The 14,886-nt window shown below is 40.5% G+C and overlaps 1 protein-coding gene across 1 annotated transcript in view; it reads right to left on the reverse strand.

The window, feature by feature from the left end:
* tead1b (TEA domain family member 1b) overlaps positions 1 to 14,886 on the reverse strand; it is a gene marked incomplete at its 3' end in the record, with an annotated part of 34,330 nt that overhangs the window by 17,395 nt on the left and 2,049 nt on the right. The gene's annotated exons all lie outside the window — the stretch shown is intronic.

The following is a 14,886-nucleotide window of genomic DNA, read 5'->3' on the forward strand; positions in this document are numbered from 1 at the left end:
AACATTCGATCTTGGATGGGTCTAGTACAATTTCACACGTTTTTCATCTTATTGGGATAAACGCCCTTAGATGAGCAAGCTCGGTTAAGAAACTTGCGAAATGCCAAGGAATACGCCAAATCCAAGATGGCTGATTTCCTGTTGAGTTGAGGTCATGGTGTCGTCTATAGCCACCCAATTTCGCGAAATCCGTCGCAACTAAATTCTGTCCAGCTCCATAGGCACTTGACCTGTGGAGGGCGCTACTGGGCCATTTTGCATTGGTTTTTCGCAAGTCCATTATTTTATCAAATTTTTCGCCAGTTCTGATGTTTGTGGCAATTTTCGTCCGTTTTAGGGGGTCAAATTTGAGTTGCAGTGGAGAGAAAAATAATAATAATAACAATAATGATAATAATCTAAGCAATTCCAATAGGTCCTCGCACCCTTGTGCCCGAGGTCCCTGACTACAGGCTGTGTAACCTTGTAAAACAGAGGGTATGTACTGCATCTTCTAAACAAACCAGATCCCATTTCCCCATGAAAAAAAATGTGACATTAGCATGAAAAAAAGAAAAGAATCCAGCAGCAGCGGCAGCAGCCTCCTTTCAAATTAATCTAATTCAATCTCATTCTCTTCAAAGCCTGATGCTTTGAAAGGAAACAGACCTGGCTGTTCATACTATTACAGAAAATAAAGGCAGCTGAATACATTGGGTTTGAAACAGTATGGCTCGGACTAAATTATAATTAAAGCATAGCTTTGTAGAGATTTCCAATTAACAACAGCTCCAAACATTCTTCTGCCCTCAGCTCTGCTCTAATTGCTGCAGCAATGCACATGACCCCAGCTTAGCCCTTTCATATGGTAATAACGCGCTGCAAACCCAAAACTATTACACAAATTATAGGTAAGGAGGCACTCTAATTATGAGTCCAGCTGTAGCCAACCAGTGCCATGGATCTGCTCTACTCCTCCACGAAATGCATCAAACTCTCCATACAATGAGACATTTTTCCACATTCACCTCAGGATCAATTAATGGATCTTACTGTTATCACGACTCAATGGGACAATGAAGCACGTGCTAAAAAGCTGCATCTGTGGTATTCACCGGGGGGGACGAGGCATTTTTCTATCAGTGGTTCATCATCATTGAACAGAAGAACACAAGAACTGCAGTAAGTAACGTAGGTCCTCATCTGGCCGGGCATAAGCAGCATTCTTCTGTATTTAGTGAACCGAGCGGCTTCGATATTTCATGTGCTTTCACTAGTACGGCACATAAAAAGGTCAATAAATATTCAATAACAACGTCCCAGTGTGCATCATCGCTTGAAATGTCTTCTTCAAGGCCTGATGTTCGACCGATGGAGACCTGAAACTAGCGACTGAGATCATTAACTCCTCAGGAAAATCAAGTCTTTTCTTTTCCTGGTTGTGGACGCGTCAGACTGTGTCCGTTTGTTTTCGTTTGCTGTTGATGCATTCAAGGAACATTGCAAATTTCCACACCTCTTCAGTCCACTCAACAAACGCTTCCTGCTGCCACCTTATGGTTAGAGCTGCAACTAACGATTATTTTCATAATCGATGAATAGTTTGGTCCATAAAATGTCAGAAAATGTTAAAAAACGTCGATCAGTGTTTGTCAAACCTGGAAATGACGATGTTCTTGAATGTCTTTGTTTTTGTCCACAAACCAAAATGATTCAGTTTTAATGATCGCTTTGTTTATGTGGAGCAAAGAAACTCTTCAAATCCGATGAATCGATTATCAAAATAGTTGACGATTAATGTAGTAATTGATTAATAATCGATTAATCGTTTCAGCTCTACTTATGTTAATAAATAAATGCACAACAAAATAGGCGGTAATTTATAAAACACTATGCTTTTTATCTTTATAATTATGTAATTATGGATATTTCTCCTTGCTTTCAATTCTGATGTTTTTATTTGGGGTAAGAGGCCACTTAATTAGCTTAATTATCAAGATATTAGCTTTTCCATGCTTCAAACTATGGCCTTTAAAAACCCACTACATGGTTTTAACCAAAGCCAAACGTGGATCAATCTTAGATCTTTCATCAAAGCTGTTAAATAGCAGTGTTATATCTGTCAGCAGCAGGTGAGATCCTGTTAACTGCACCTGTCTGGACGCATGCCACGAGTACGCCTACACATTATTGTTCCGTCACTAAAATGGAGATGTTTGTTGAAGGTCGACGACCCCAAATATTCTCTTCACGCCGAATATTGAGGTGAGGCCAACCCAGAGCGAACCCGAGCTCACGTGAGCTCACAAAACAAAACCAGCCAACGATATCCAGTGCACCTGCCGTGTAAACTTTAGCAGCTGTGGCGGGGGGGGGGGGGGGGGGTTAGGGTTAGGGTTAGGGGGCGGCACTATTCTCAATAATTCACACACTGGAAACATGACATGACAATACAGGCATTCATGCAAACTCCTGATTCGTAGATCAAAGGCAACACAAATGGCGAGCTGAAAGCTTGCTTACTGTTGAATAATTCATTCTTTTCACCAGGACGGAAAAAAGCTCAGTGGGTTCTGGCTCGCCTGCATTCTTCTTCTTTTTTTTATTCTCTTCTTACCTGAGGTGACGCTGCAAAACAACTATTTCTATCCACAAATTTAGACAGAATTCTACTTTTCACACCTGAGGTAAGGAATAAATACACAAATTTTTTTTTTGTTATTACTTGATTAGAAACCATCTTTAAATACTTTATTTTGCACTTTCTTTGCATGTATGTTTAGTTCAGAGCTTTACTACGTGTCTCCTGTGTTGTATTTGCACTGAAATCAGCTCATGAACGTCACAGAAAAAGTCCAATTTTAGCAACAATACAGTGCCTCTTCTACACCAAAATTAGCAGGTAGGTAAACGAAATATCCAAACACTAAAAATGTGATTCATTCCTTTCCCTTTTTCCTCCAGTGAGTCACGTTTGATGTCCACGTACAACACACAATAGAATAAAGTGCTATGGAGAGCACTGACAACAGCGTGTGATTACACTTTTATTCCTTTCATTTTAGTCTCTCTGGTTTTTGGTTTGCTGCTTAAACCGCTGGTGCAGTAAACTGCCAGAATAAGACAAAATGACTGCATTTTCGGTTACATCTACACTTTTATGTCATTGTTTTAAAACACTTCAGCTACATTTGACCTTATTGTACGACTCATTTCTGCAATTTGTCCAACACCTTAAAGACGTCTCTTTCAGGGTCAGAACTTTAATAGAATTGTCTGTGAATCCTGGCTGTTGTTTTTTGTCTCCATCACTTATCCATTAAAGTTCCTTCTTTGTCTGAAAGGTTTTTTCTTTTGTGAAAGATCAAAAGCTGCTAAAACCGAGTCAGGCCCTGAGGGTTAAACAAAGTCCTGCAGATGTAGCAAAGCTGAGGGCTAAGGATATTAACTCTTTATGGGGTGTTCTTGTCACTCAAAGCAGCAGGGAAGGGATTACATGTTTCTACTGTGACCCCAGAGCAGCTTTGTTGCTGTTCGGCAGCTGGAGGAGCCCTTTTCCACCTGGCCAGAGGAAACTAGACTCTGAATTTTAATGGGTTTGGAGGATCTGCAATGTATGAATGGCACTCCAACAGCAGCCCCACATAGAGACTCGGCCTTCTCCAGACCATCCGCAAGCAGCTGATTCCTCATTCAGTCAGAAATTCAATTTGGCCATCAGCATCCTCTCTGGATCTCCTCTGTTGTGAATAACAATGCAGAGTATTGTCACAGTCCACTGTGGACCAACAACAGGAGAACTCGCCAGGGCATGTGAGCAAAAGGATTTGGGCCATATTTTTATCTTTAGAAGAAAGAAAAAGCAGGAAAAACTGGACCCTCACCTTACATCTATACGAAGAGTGAACATTCACCAGTCTACAGCGGCTGTGAGGAGGCAGAGCTGGGAGAGCGAATACAGCTCCGTGAGCGCCGAGCTAAAACTCTCATTGTGTCGCTCTGCTCACATCCTCTGAACATCACACCCAGAAATAACCTTCCATACGTTCCTATAGGAGCATGAACTCAAGGACTACGACATCACAGATCAAGGACTTTGGTTAGGCCTGGCTCATACTTTTCACCTTCCCTTTCACCCATTGTGTCCGTGGTGTTCTGACCATACATGTAGACTGTGACTGTACAACACTTTCCAGTCCAGTTGGCGGATTGCTCTAGTGTTGGTCAAAAGAGAAGACGAATAAGACTGTAAGGTAAGGCTGCAACAACTAATCCATTGTTAAAATAGTTGGCGACTAATTTAACAATCGATTAGTTGGGTCTACGTTATTACATGTACAGTTGCTCTCCCCTAATGTGGGGCAGTAAGCGCCATTAAGCTGGATGCCGACCACCGTAAAAGAAGAAGAACAAGGGACACAGCAGAGAACAACATTAGCAGAGAGTCAAACGTATGGGAGCACTTTACATGAATGCTTTCAAAGAACAGTATTATGCGCAAATTGTGCACAAATGTGATCTCGCATTGGCACGGCAGCAAATCGCTGCTAGGGCTGTAAAGATACACTAATCTCACGATACGATACACGATATTCAGCTCACGATACGATTCGATATAATTCAATACACTTGCATCATTTTCTGAAAGATTTAAAGGGTACAGAGTGATTTTGATGACATCTTGTGAGTGTTCCATTTACTTGACACTGACATATGAGTTAGCCAGTCTAGCCACCGGGTAAGTAAACATAGTACAATGGCTTTTCCAAAACAGTCAATAAATACAGCTTACATACGCAGTATACAGGTTACGCTGCTCTTTTCGTTATAAACAGAACGCTCCAGTTCGACTGTAGGCTAACGGCTAACGGGGCTAACTGGTAAACGGTGCTTAGACTCTCCTTTTTAAACCCGAAGTGCTCCCACACATCTGCTTGTAAATCGCTCAGCACTAATCGCGGCATGAGCACGGGTGAAGGAGATTCAAGCTAAGTTCTCAGGAAGTTAATTCATCACTTATCCACCAACAGAACTGGAGAAAACGGAGGGTAAACCACAGAGTCTGAACTAGAATTGCTACAACGAGAATGGAATGTGAGATTGAGTAGACAAAGTGTAAAGTGTACATCAGAGTGACAGGGGCTGTCATTAAGTGTGAACAGACCCACGTACGGACATGTACGCACACGCAGAAAATGTGAAGCGGGTCATCGAGAAAGTGGAATGTAGTAAAGTATGACCCGGCCCTGAGGTTATCAACTGTTTCCCTGATGAAGTGATTAATCAGTCGGCCATCGACGACCAAAGAAAAATTCTAGTTTCATTCATTTCAAGTTTGAAATTGGATGTTTTGTTTGTTGGTATAAGATATAATTTAAGTGAATAAAGCCTCACAAAATACAACAACAAAAAAGAATCAGAAAATGACTTTTCTGCTTCACTATGAAGCGAAAGAAGAGTGCAATCACGGTCTCCGCTGACAGGCGTGTGATTCACATTAATACACTCAAATCTGTTAGAGCTTCGCTGTCGTCGGCTGAAGTATCAGACCTGTTAGAGGCACTTTCTCTTTGGAGAAGCGATCCCTCCATCACAGTGTTGATGTTCACAGTGAAACACACACAGGTACAAACGCAGGAGACTTTACAATCAGGATAAAGTGGAGCGAGATTCTAAGGGCCTGATTTACTAAGATCCCAAATAGAGAGTATGCGCAAGCTTAAAGATTGCGCCTGCTGCTGGTTTGCATTTTGCAGGTGACCTACTTAGATTGCCTTCGCAAATTGACTACAGGTGCAGAAGTGGTAAAGACCGTCCTATTTAAATGAGGATTTAGCGCTAGTCAAGGGTTGTCAACACAGAGAGCAGACTCAACAGAAGCGCAAAATGAAATTCAAAGCCACTGAACAGAACACACATTTCTCCTATGGATAGCTGTATTTTAAGTATTCAGATATACCTACTAATAAATGGATGTGCATCATCTGTGAACAAATAGTTGAACATGCTCTGGAAAGTGTAATTTCCAGATTTAGGGTTTGATGGATTTCTCAGAGGATGATGCTTCAGCAGAGGTGCAGACGTATGTGCGTAACCGCAGCCATTTGTGCGCACGGCTGTGCCAGTTAAGACCTGGCGTTCAAACATGCAAATTATAGACGCAAAAATAAACACCGCAATCAGTTTCAGGTTTGATAAACCACTTTGCCCGTGGTAAAATTACACATTTTACTTTTTCTCCGCCCAGCACACTGACTGTTGAATGGATTACGAGTGCTATTTTGCCCGTCTGAGAGACGCAATCCCTGTTGCGGACCTGTTAGTAGATCAGAAGCAACGCAAATTTGCGTGTGCAAAACAGTTTGCATGCGTTTTTGCACGTGCAAAGCTTTAGTAAGTCAGGCCCAGAGCCTCTTACAGAAACACAACATTAGGGGAGGGTTTTTTGTACAGGAAGTAAGTTTTTATTTGTTTTGAATGAATAAATGATCACTTTTGTCTTAAAGGGACACTGTGTAGTATTTATGGGTTTATATAACCCAAAATCCACTTTTTTATACATATTATGTGCTCCTGCATTGTCTAGTCGCTGTATAATAGTTTTTGTTTCATTTTCGTAGTGTTTCAAAAAGTCATGTAAAATAACATGGTCGCTGGCCGCTGTTGCATAGCCACTGTTAGCAGAGAGACGCCATGTTTCTACGGGAGCCTGTAAGGACAAACGTGAGAGAACAAATCAAGCGTCTCTTGACTTGTAGCTGAAGTCCCGCCTCCACTCTCTCCGCTTCGTCTGCTACGGCCGTGGTAGCTCCGCCCTCTCCCTCACCTCACGAAACTCATCTGCTGACACGGAGAAAGACGACGAGGATGACATTTGACCGGCTGAGGACACCGTAGCGCTCAGGGAAGGGAGGGGGTGAGCAGAGCAGCAGGTCTTTGTTGTAAATTTCAGCCTCTCCTCTAGATGGCACTATAAACTACTTACTTCACCTTTAAGTTTGCCTTTGTATGATCACATTATCACATTATCTTATACAAACTGTATTGTTTTGATGCCATAATTTGCCTTAACACACTATGCATGGTACCAATTTTTGAATCGAATCGTGACCCTAAGAATCTGAATCGAATCGAATCGTGAGCCACACAAAGATTCACATCCCATCAAAACATATTTTAGGTTTATGATGAATTCTGTTTTCTTGGAAATCTTCTCACTGAAGACAAAAAGTGCATCCTGGTATATTTACACTCAGACAAACTGGAGTCCAAACCCACTGATGATATAGATGTAGCCACATTTCTAAAATGTTACTGATCTTTGAAGACAGTCCATGAGAACTCTGCTCCAGTGAAAGAAATCACTTAACCAACAATAAGATGCGGTAAAATCAATACAGTAAAAGACACATTTTCTTCTCTACTTTGCTCAGTACTTGTGACTCAACCAGTGCTGGATCTTTGCTGCCATGACGATACAAAAAAAAACCTTTAAGCATCTCTGTAACATAAACAAAGACATATTTAAGTAATGGCACATTAAAAGTTCTAACTTACATCCTCTGAGCAGCAAGAACGATTCTTCATGGCTCTGCACTGATTTGTTTTTTTTCCCCTTCTTTTCCTCTTTAAAAGCATCCATTTCCTGTAACAACACTTTTTCCTAATGCAGGCACAACCACAGTCACATCTGGCCCAGCACTCTGCCATGAGACACAGCTCGGCCCGGCCAACAAGCAGTCGGCAGTTTGCCTGCATGTGTGTGTGTGTGTGTGTGTGTGTGTGAGTGTGTCTGCACACCTGTGACGCTGCCCCACACATTATCGGACACATCTATCATTAACCCATCACTTTGATTTGATTTATAAAGCTCAGCTCTGCAGCGCCATTTAAGTGGAATTAAAGTAGAAATGATTTCTGCTTCAGTGGGCTGCACTGAGAAGTAGAACTGTCAAACATTTAATGGTTAAAGTCTTTAAATATGACACAAAATATATATATATATTGTTTTATAAAAATAAGGCATCTCCTGGGTTCATGGAATATTTGGGAATTCCTGCGATGTTTTATAGACCACGAAACATGAATGGCATTAATTGGTTATGGAAAAAGTAAATAAATGAGTCCTTGAGTACAAAACTACACAACTAAAATTGTGTAAACAGGCTTAAACAATTATATATGGCACGTTTCCACTAGCACGACTCGTTTCAGCATGGCACGGTTATTTTGTGTTTCCATTTGTGACAGCACCTAGTACTTTTTTTTAGTACCCGCTCTGGCGAGTTTCCAAGCGAGCAAGCAAGCGATGCTATGCGCGACGTCGCCAGACTGCCGACCACTGATTGGTCATGGAGCAAATAGTTTAATTAACTGATTCTAACGATTCAGTTTCACTGAAAACGACTAATTTACAAATCATTTACAAACCCAGCCGTGCAGGGATGACTCCGCCCACACTGAGCAGGTGCTATTTTTGATTAAACAAAAAAGTGTCAATGATGATAAACTACCGTCCACAAGTTTGGGGTCACCTATACATACAGTTTTCCATTAAAAGTCAGACTTTTATTCATCAAAAGAGTTGCAAAATGAATAGAAAATATAGTCAAGCCATTGACAAGATTAGAAATAATCGTCAAAGAACCAGCAAAACTGTTTTCAGCTGTGCTAACATCATTGCACAAGGGTTTTCAAGGCTTTTCTAGTCATCCAATAGCCTTCCAACGCCATTAGCAAACTCAACAGCAACACTGGAAATGGGCCTCTATACACCTACGTACATATTCCATTAAAAAACAGACGTTTGCAGCTAGAATAGTCGTTTACCACATTAACAATGTATAGAGTGGATTTAGGATTCATTTAATGTTATATTCTTGAAATTCATTTTTTTTTCCTTAAAAAATAAGGACATTTCTAAACTTTTGAACGGTAGCGTAAATATCCAAATATTTTCTTGTTCTTGCGTCTATAATATGACTTTATTTTGTCATTGGATTATATTGATTCTGATAATTGAAACAACATTTTTACACAGGGTTAACACGTGTGTGCCTGTAAAAGCCAACACTGGCCCGAGCTTTCCTTTCATCTGTGATCGATGACTCGAGGGTCTCAGGCAGATATTAGCATCACAATACAACCACACACACACAAAAACAAAGGCATTTGTTCCAGGTTTTGGGAAAAGCAGGCAGGGTTAGGAAACCTTTTACTCGCAATATCAACGGGAAAAGTCACTCTGTGCCAAGTGAAGAAGAAGCTGTGTTTTACGCTTGAAAGAAAAATGTCATTCGATCCGTTTAGCACCGTCGGTTACATGAGTGATAACAATTACTAAAAAATATTAATGAGAGAAAGCACTCAAAGAGCACAAAACCCCGACAAGGCCTCTCATTTTTCCACAGCGTCAAACCATTTCCATATCTAACGAGGTTAACAACGCAGATCGCCGTGAAAATGAAGAGATTTTCTTCCTGGAGCCTCATCCACAAACTGCATCCTTTACTGTGTGTGTTTACACTGCTAACAGTCAAACACACAACCACAACAATATTAGTCTAATAACATGTCACTCCCAAGTCCACCCGCTGCATGTCACCGGTGTGTTAACATACGCGTGGAAATCTGTCAAGGCCAAATGCTGCATGTGCAACGGTATGATGATCGCAAACACTGACGCTATTCTCTGCCAACACACAATGGGAATACATCACACACACACACACAACAGAGCAATACCAGCAGGTTAAGAAATCAGCTTGTTTATCACCTTGATAAAGTTTCCCAGTATTTTTATGCCATGTCTGATTGAGCTCTTAATTATCTAAGGAAGCACACTGTGTATGTTACATTAACATGTCTATGTTAGATATGTCAGCATACGTTGTATATATTTGAGTTTAAAAATTCACGTTTGGTCTTTGATTCAGAACATTTACATAAAGCCGTCCTTTCACCGTGTCGTTACATTCACGCTGGCTCTGATCGGTGTTCCTTCACATCCGCGGGATTAAAAGAAAGCTCTATTAATGTTTCACCGAGACAAGAAAGACGGGCACAAAAAAGGAAGAAAATAAAGAAAGGAAGGAAGGAAGAGAAACACCTTCAATTAAGTGCAACTCATTTATTTATGAGGCTGAGAATTTCTCAACCGAAGACAATGAGCATCCTTCTGTTTTTGTGTGAACCTACTTAGATAATGTGGGTTTATCAAGCGCGACGTCGCCGCTTCATTAAGATGAAAGAACCGTGATTTCATTCTTTATCATACAGCGCGTGTGTGTGTGTGTTTATTCACACAGAAGACTGATATCCTTGAGTCTATTTATTTGCAATGAATTGGATAAGAGAGGAGAAGTAAGAAGTACATCCTTCTTGTGGTTACAGATATAAACATATATATGTGTGTGTGTGTGTGTTTAATGTCTGTACATAATGCACATTGACTTTAGTCCTTTTTTAGTTTATTTTCTAACCTTTCTTTAGTTGATATGTGAAAGAGGTTTAATTACAAGTCATTATAAGCGCTCGTATCGACAGGGGCTGGCATTAAGTACGTCAAAGCAGCTTCGCCTGTAATTCACAGATTACTGCCGTAAACGACGCATTAACGTAAGAGAACTAGCGTTCGCTAAGCTAGCTTCTGCCATGATATTGTGACGTACGACACAAATTTATTATGTGCTTGCATCATAGGCCGATGGTTAATTAATACATGAGCATGTGATTTAAAAACATCTACGAGGTATCAACGTTATTCGTGAACTCACTTCACAAATAACGTTTGCATTTAATGTGTTTCAACGTAATTGATTACGTCGACTAATCGTTGCAGCCCTATCTTATCTTATATAAAAAGGACAGATCTGATCACATTTGGGAAGTTCTTCACAATCTCCACCAAAGTTTGCAAAAGTAAAGTGGTTTTTAAGCATTTGTCACATGTTTTTGTCTGCGTATGATTCCGTGGACGTCGTGTACATCACAAATAACGTTTTCTACCTTATGTCAACAATACAATCTACACATTTTTTCTGCATTTCCACACTCTCCACTGCACACATTTCCATGTGCATGAACAGAACCTGCACAAACGCTGCGCACGTAAATGTCTATTTTACACACGCTGAACATAATATTGTATATGTTGGATTAAAGTAAAGTGAATGCAGCTCTGGGAACAGGCATTACACCTTTTGAGGCATTAATTAATGACTAAGAATCACTTGGGGTTTAGAAATCCAAGTCCGCCATATAATGCAGTGTGAAACTGTAATTAACTGCTCTTTAAAAATCCATTTTTTTTCCCGTGGACATCTAAAGAAATCAATATTTAACTTTGAAAGACCTTATTGAGCTGGATAAAAGGCTTTATCGAGGGGGGGGGGGGCTGGGTCACAAGCAGTTGAGCTAATGTGTTAGTTGAACAGTGGGGGATTAAAGGTGAGGTGTTCTCTCAAAATCTTACAAGACATCACAAAGCAGCAGGTCACTAACCTGAGCCTTCCTGGAGACACTGAGAGGATTACAGCAGCCAACCTCTGCTGAACCGTGCCTGTGTTCAGACGAGGCTGAGCAGGCAAAGACGGCCTCTTTATCACTCAGCAGCTCCAGCCCATTCCATTTCCGCTCTCTGAAACCTGTTAGTCCCAACTCTGTGCTATGTAACTCACCGGGGACCAATTTGCAGAGCCAACACTTGTCTGAATCACTCTATCAATTAGAAGCCACCGTGTTTATCATCACATACATTATTGTGGAGGCTGGCTCGGTCGCCGTGTTGAGGTGTGTCTGAGTCTCTCAGGAGAGGGAAACGGCAGTGAGGCCACAGTTGGACAGGCTGCTGGATTAATGCGAAAGGACGGCTGTAATTACGAGTCTCCCGAGGAACCGGGAGGCTGTGTGGCCAAGGCAGGACCGATGTGTGAACGCTGTCGCAAACACAGTCGGGGGAAGGTGCACAAAGTAGGACACAAGAGTCAAATCAATACTTTCAATCTCTCAGGATCAATCCAGCTTCTGAGCACAAAGGAAAATATGTTAGCGCCGACCAATGAGCATAAATGACAAGTCAAACTTCACTCATTCTTTTGTCATTATGAGCTCAGTATAGGCGCACAATGGAACTTCCGGTAGGTCGTGTTGTCGTGATTTCCCGGAGACGCTAGTGAAGTGCTAAGTAGTAGATTCAATGTTATTCGTTAATGCAGATTTCGGGTACAAGAGAGACTGTTATCGTATCAAAAAATTCAGAACGTCAGACCCACATTGTTGTGTACTCCTTTGTACAAGTTAGTCTGGGGACAATAGTACGATATACTTTCATCGGTTTCCGGTGGATGTGTCTGTGCGAGCTGAATGGATGGTGAGGGTACGGCAGGACGACTTCACGTTTCAAGCTTCAAGTTTGCAGCCGGCATTTCAAAAAGGACGATTTTGTTGTCACGCCGGGGGAAATTTGACGAGGTTTAAGAAAGGTGCGGTTCCTGCTCTTTATACTACTTCCGTGCCGCTGACGTTCCACGGCAGTGATGCACCCAGTGGAAATCGGGAGGATGGTCCGGTTCCGGTGCCGATGGTCTTCGCGGTGTATTTTGGTTCATTTAGAACTCCGCATATGTGAAAGCAAACAATACAAACTTCAGTTTGCGACATTGTAACATTTTGGGACTGGTGCGGACCAAAGCAATCAAACGATACTTTATTACTTATATAAAGCCGTACGACTTTTAAAGAAGAAGAAACGTTTAATTTGCGGACGAGGACGTATAAACTCGGATGTTCTCGTACCCTCACCATCCATTCGTCGCACACAGACACATCCAACGTAAACCAATGAAATTTTAGTTTATCGTACCATTGTACCGAGATGAATTTGTAAAAGTTATTAATCAATCCAGGTTTTTGAAGTAAGGTGAGGTTCTACATAGTTAATGGAAATAAACAGGAGAGTCAGAGCCTCATAAATATGCACTTACTATTAGATCACAAGGATAACGACAGGAATAATTGCGTATGTAGCATATTAAGGTCAGACCATAATAGAGCATCGAGCATAATTATTTTATGTCTACAGACTTCCTTTGTTTCCAACGATGCTGTCCAGTATTGAGAGACCTTTTCTTCTTTTTCAACAACAACACAGAAAGAAGCCGACAGCGTGTTTCAGCACTAGAGTGAAGTCCCTGTGTTCTGGATGAGAGAAAAACACTGGCATTCAGATTCCATTCATATGCTGATTACACAAAATGGTCCCATCAGTGTCCGATGAGCTCGTCGGAAGAAAAGTGTTTCATCAATGGAATATGATGTAATCAACACGGGACGGATGATTTGGTCTTGAAGAGAGCAAAAGAAAAGTGACACTGCGTCTTTAAGAAGGCGAGAGTCTCTGCTGCGTTTCGGTCAAACAAAAGCAGCCAATTGGGAACAACGTGCAACCTGAAACCAGAAGCCTGGCTCAGGGACACACCTCTATGCTCTCCTGATTCAGAGAACCACAGTCTGCTGCTGTCAAAGCTCTCTGTGCAAACACTCTCACACAGGCTGCAAATCAGTTAGTCTGTTCTCTGTTCACTGAAGGTGAGGAAACACATGCAATAAGAATCAAAAAAAAAAAGGCTGATGCAGCGTCCTCTGTGACAGGGAAAGCAGTGTGTGCTATTGGAATTACTACACTCTTAGAATTAAGGGTTCCAAAAGTGTTCTTCTGCAAGGGCTGAGGTTCTACCTGGAACCATTTGTGTCTGAAAAACCCTAAGAAAGGGTAAAAAGGGTTCTCCTATGAGGACTGGCCGAAGAACCTTATATGGTTCTACTTAGCACTTTTATTTCCAAGAGTGTATATTAACTCAATAACTGTGACACTTTAGTAATAACACTACATTTTTTGTAAAAGGAAGATAATTAGAGCTACAACTAATGATTATTTTCTCGATTAATCGATTAATGGAAATGATGATGTACTCTAATGTCTTGTTTTTGTCCACAAACCAAAATCACTCAGTTGTAATGATTTCTTTGTTTTGTGGAGCAAAGAAAGAAATAAAACATTCACATTTAAGAAGCTAAAACAATCAGAAATCTGGTTTTAATCATGAAAAAAAAGCTTCAAACCAATTAATTGATTATCAAAATATTTAACGATTAATTTATTAATCGATTACTAATCAATGAATTGATTCATTGTTTCAGCTCTGAAGGTTATATTGTTGTATATCATCCTATTTCCAGCTTGATACTGTCAATGGTGAAAGTGTGGTATGAAAGTGTGGCGATAATATTACAGTAATAAAGAGTCCACTCTTAGAAATAAGGGTTCTAAAAGGGAACTTGGAACGATTTGTTTCTGAAAAACCCTTTCCCCAAAGAAAGGGTTTTTCAAGGGTTCCTGGTAACACTAATGGTTCCAGTAAGAACCATTTCGATCCAGAGAACCCTTTAAAACCCCTTTCCTGAATAAAGGGTTTTAAAAGGGTTCTTGGTGGAACCCTCCAAAAGGGTCCCAGGTGGAACCTTTTTATAAAGGTTCCACGTGGAGTTCTCCTATGAGGACAAGCCGAAGAACCTTATATGGTTCAACTTAGCACTTTTATTTCTAAGAGTGTAATATCCAAGAAATAGCTTTTTTGGCATATTTACGAAAGGTAATTAATCGTGATTAATCGTGATTAATCCACAGCTACCCTGTGTTTAATCTGATTAAAAATTTTAATCTTTTGACAGCCCTAATATATACATATGTGTGTATATGTATATATAAACATATGTATATATATGTGTGTGTGTGTATATATATATATATATTATATATATAATATATATATATATATATATATATTATATATATTATATATATATTATGTGTGTGTGTGTGTGTATATATATATATATATACACACA

Source organism: Microchirus variegatus, assembly GCF_963457635.1.
Source record: "Microchirus variegatus genome assembly, chromosome: 6".
NCBI classification, from domain to species: Eukaryota; Metazoa; Chordata; class Actinopteri; order Pleuronectiformes; family Soleidae; genus Microchirus; species Microchirus variegatus.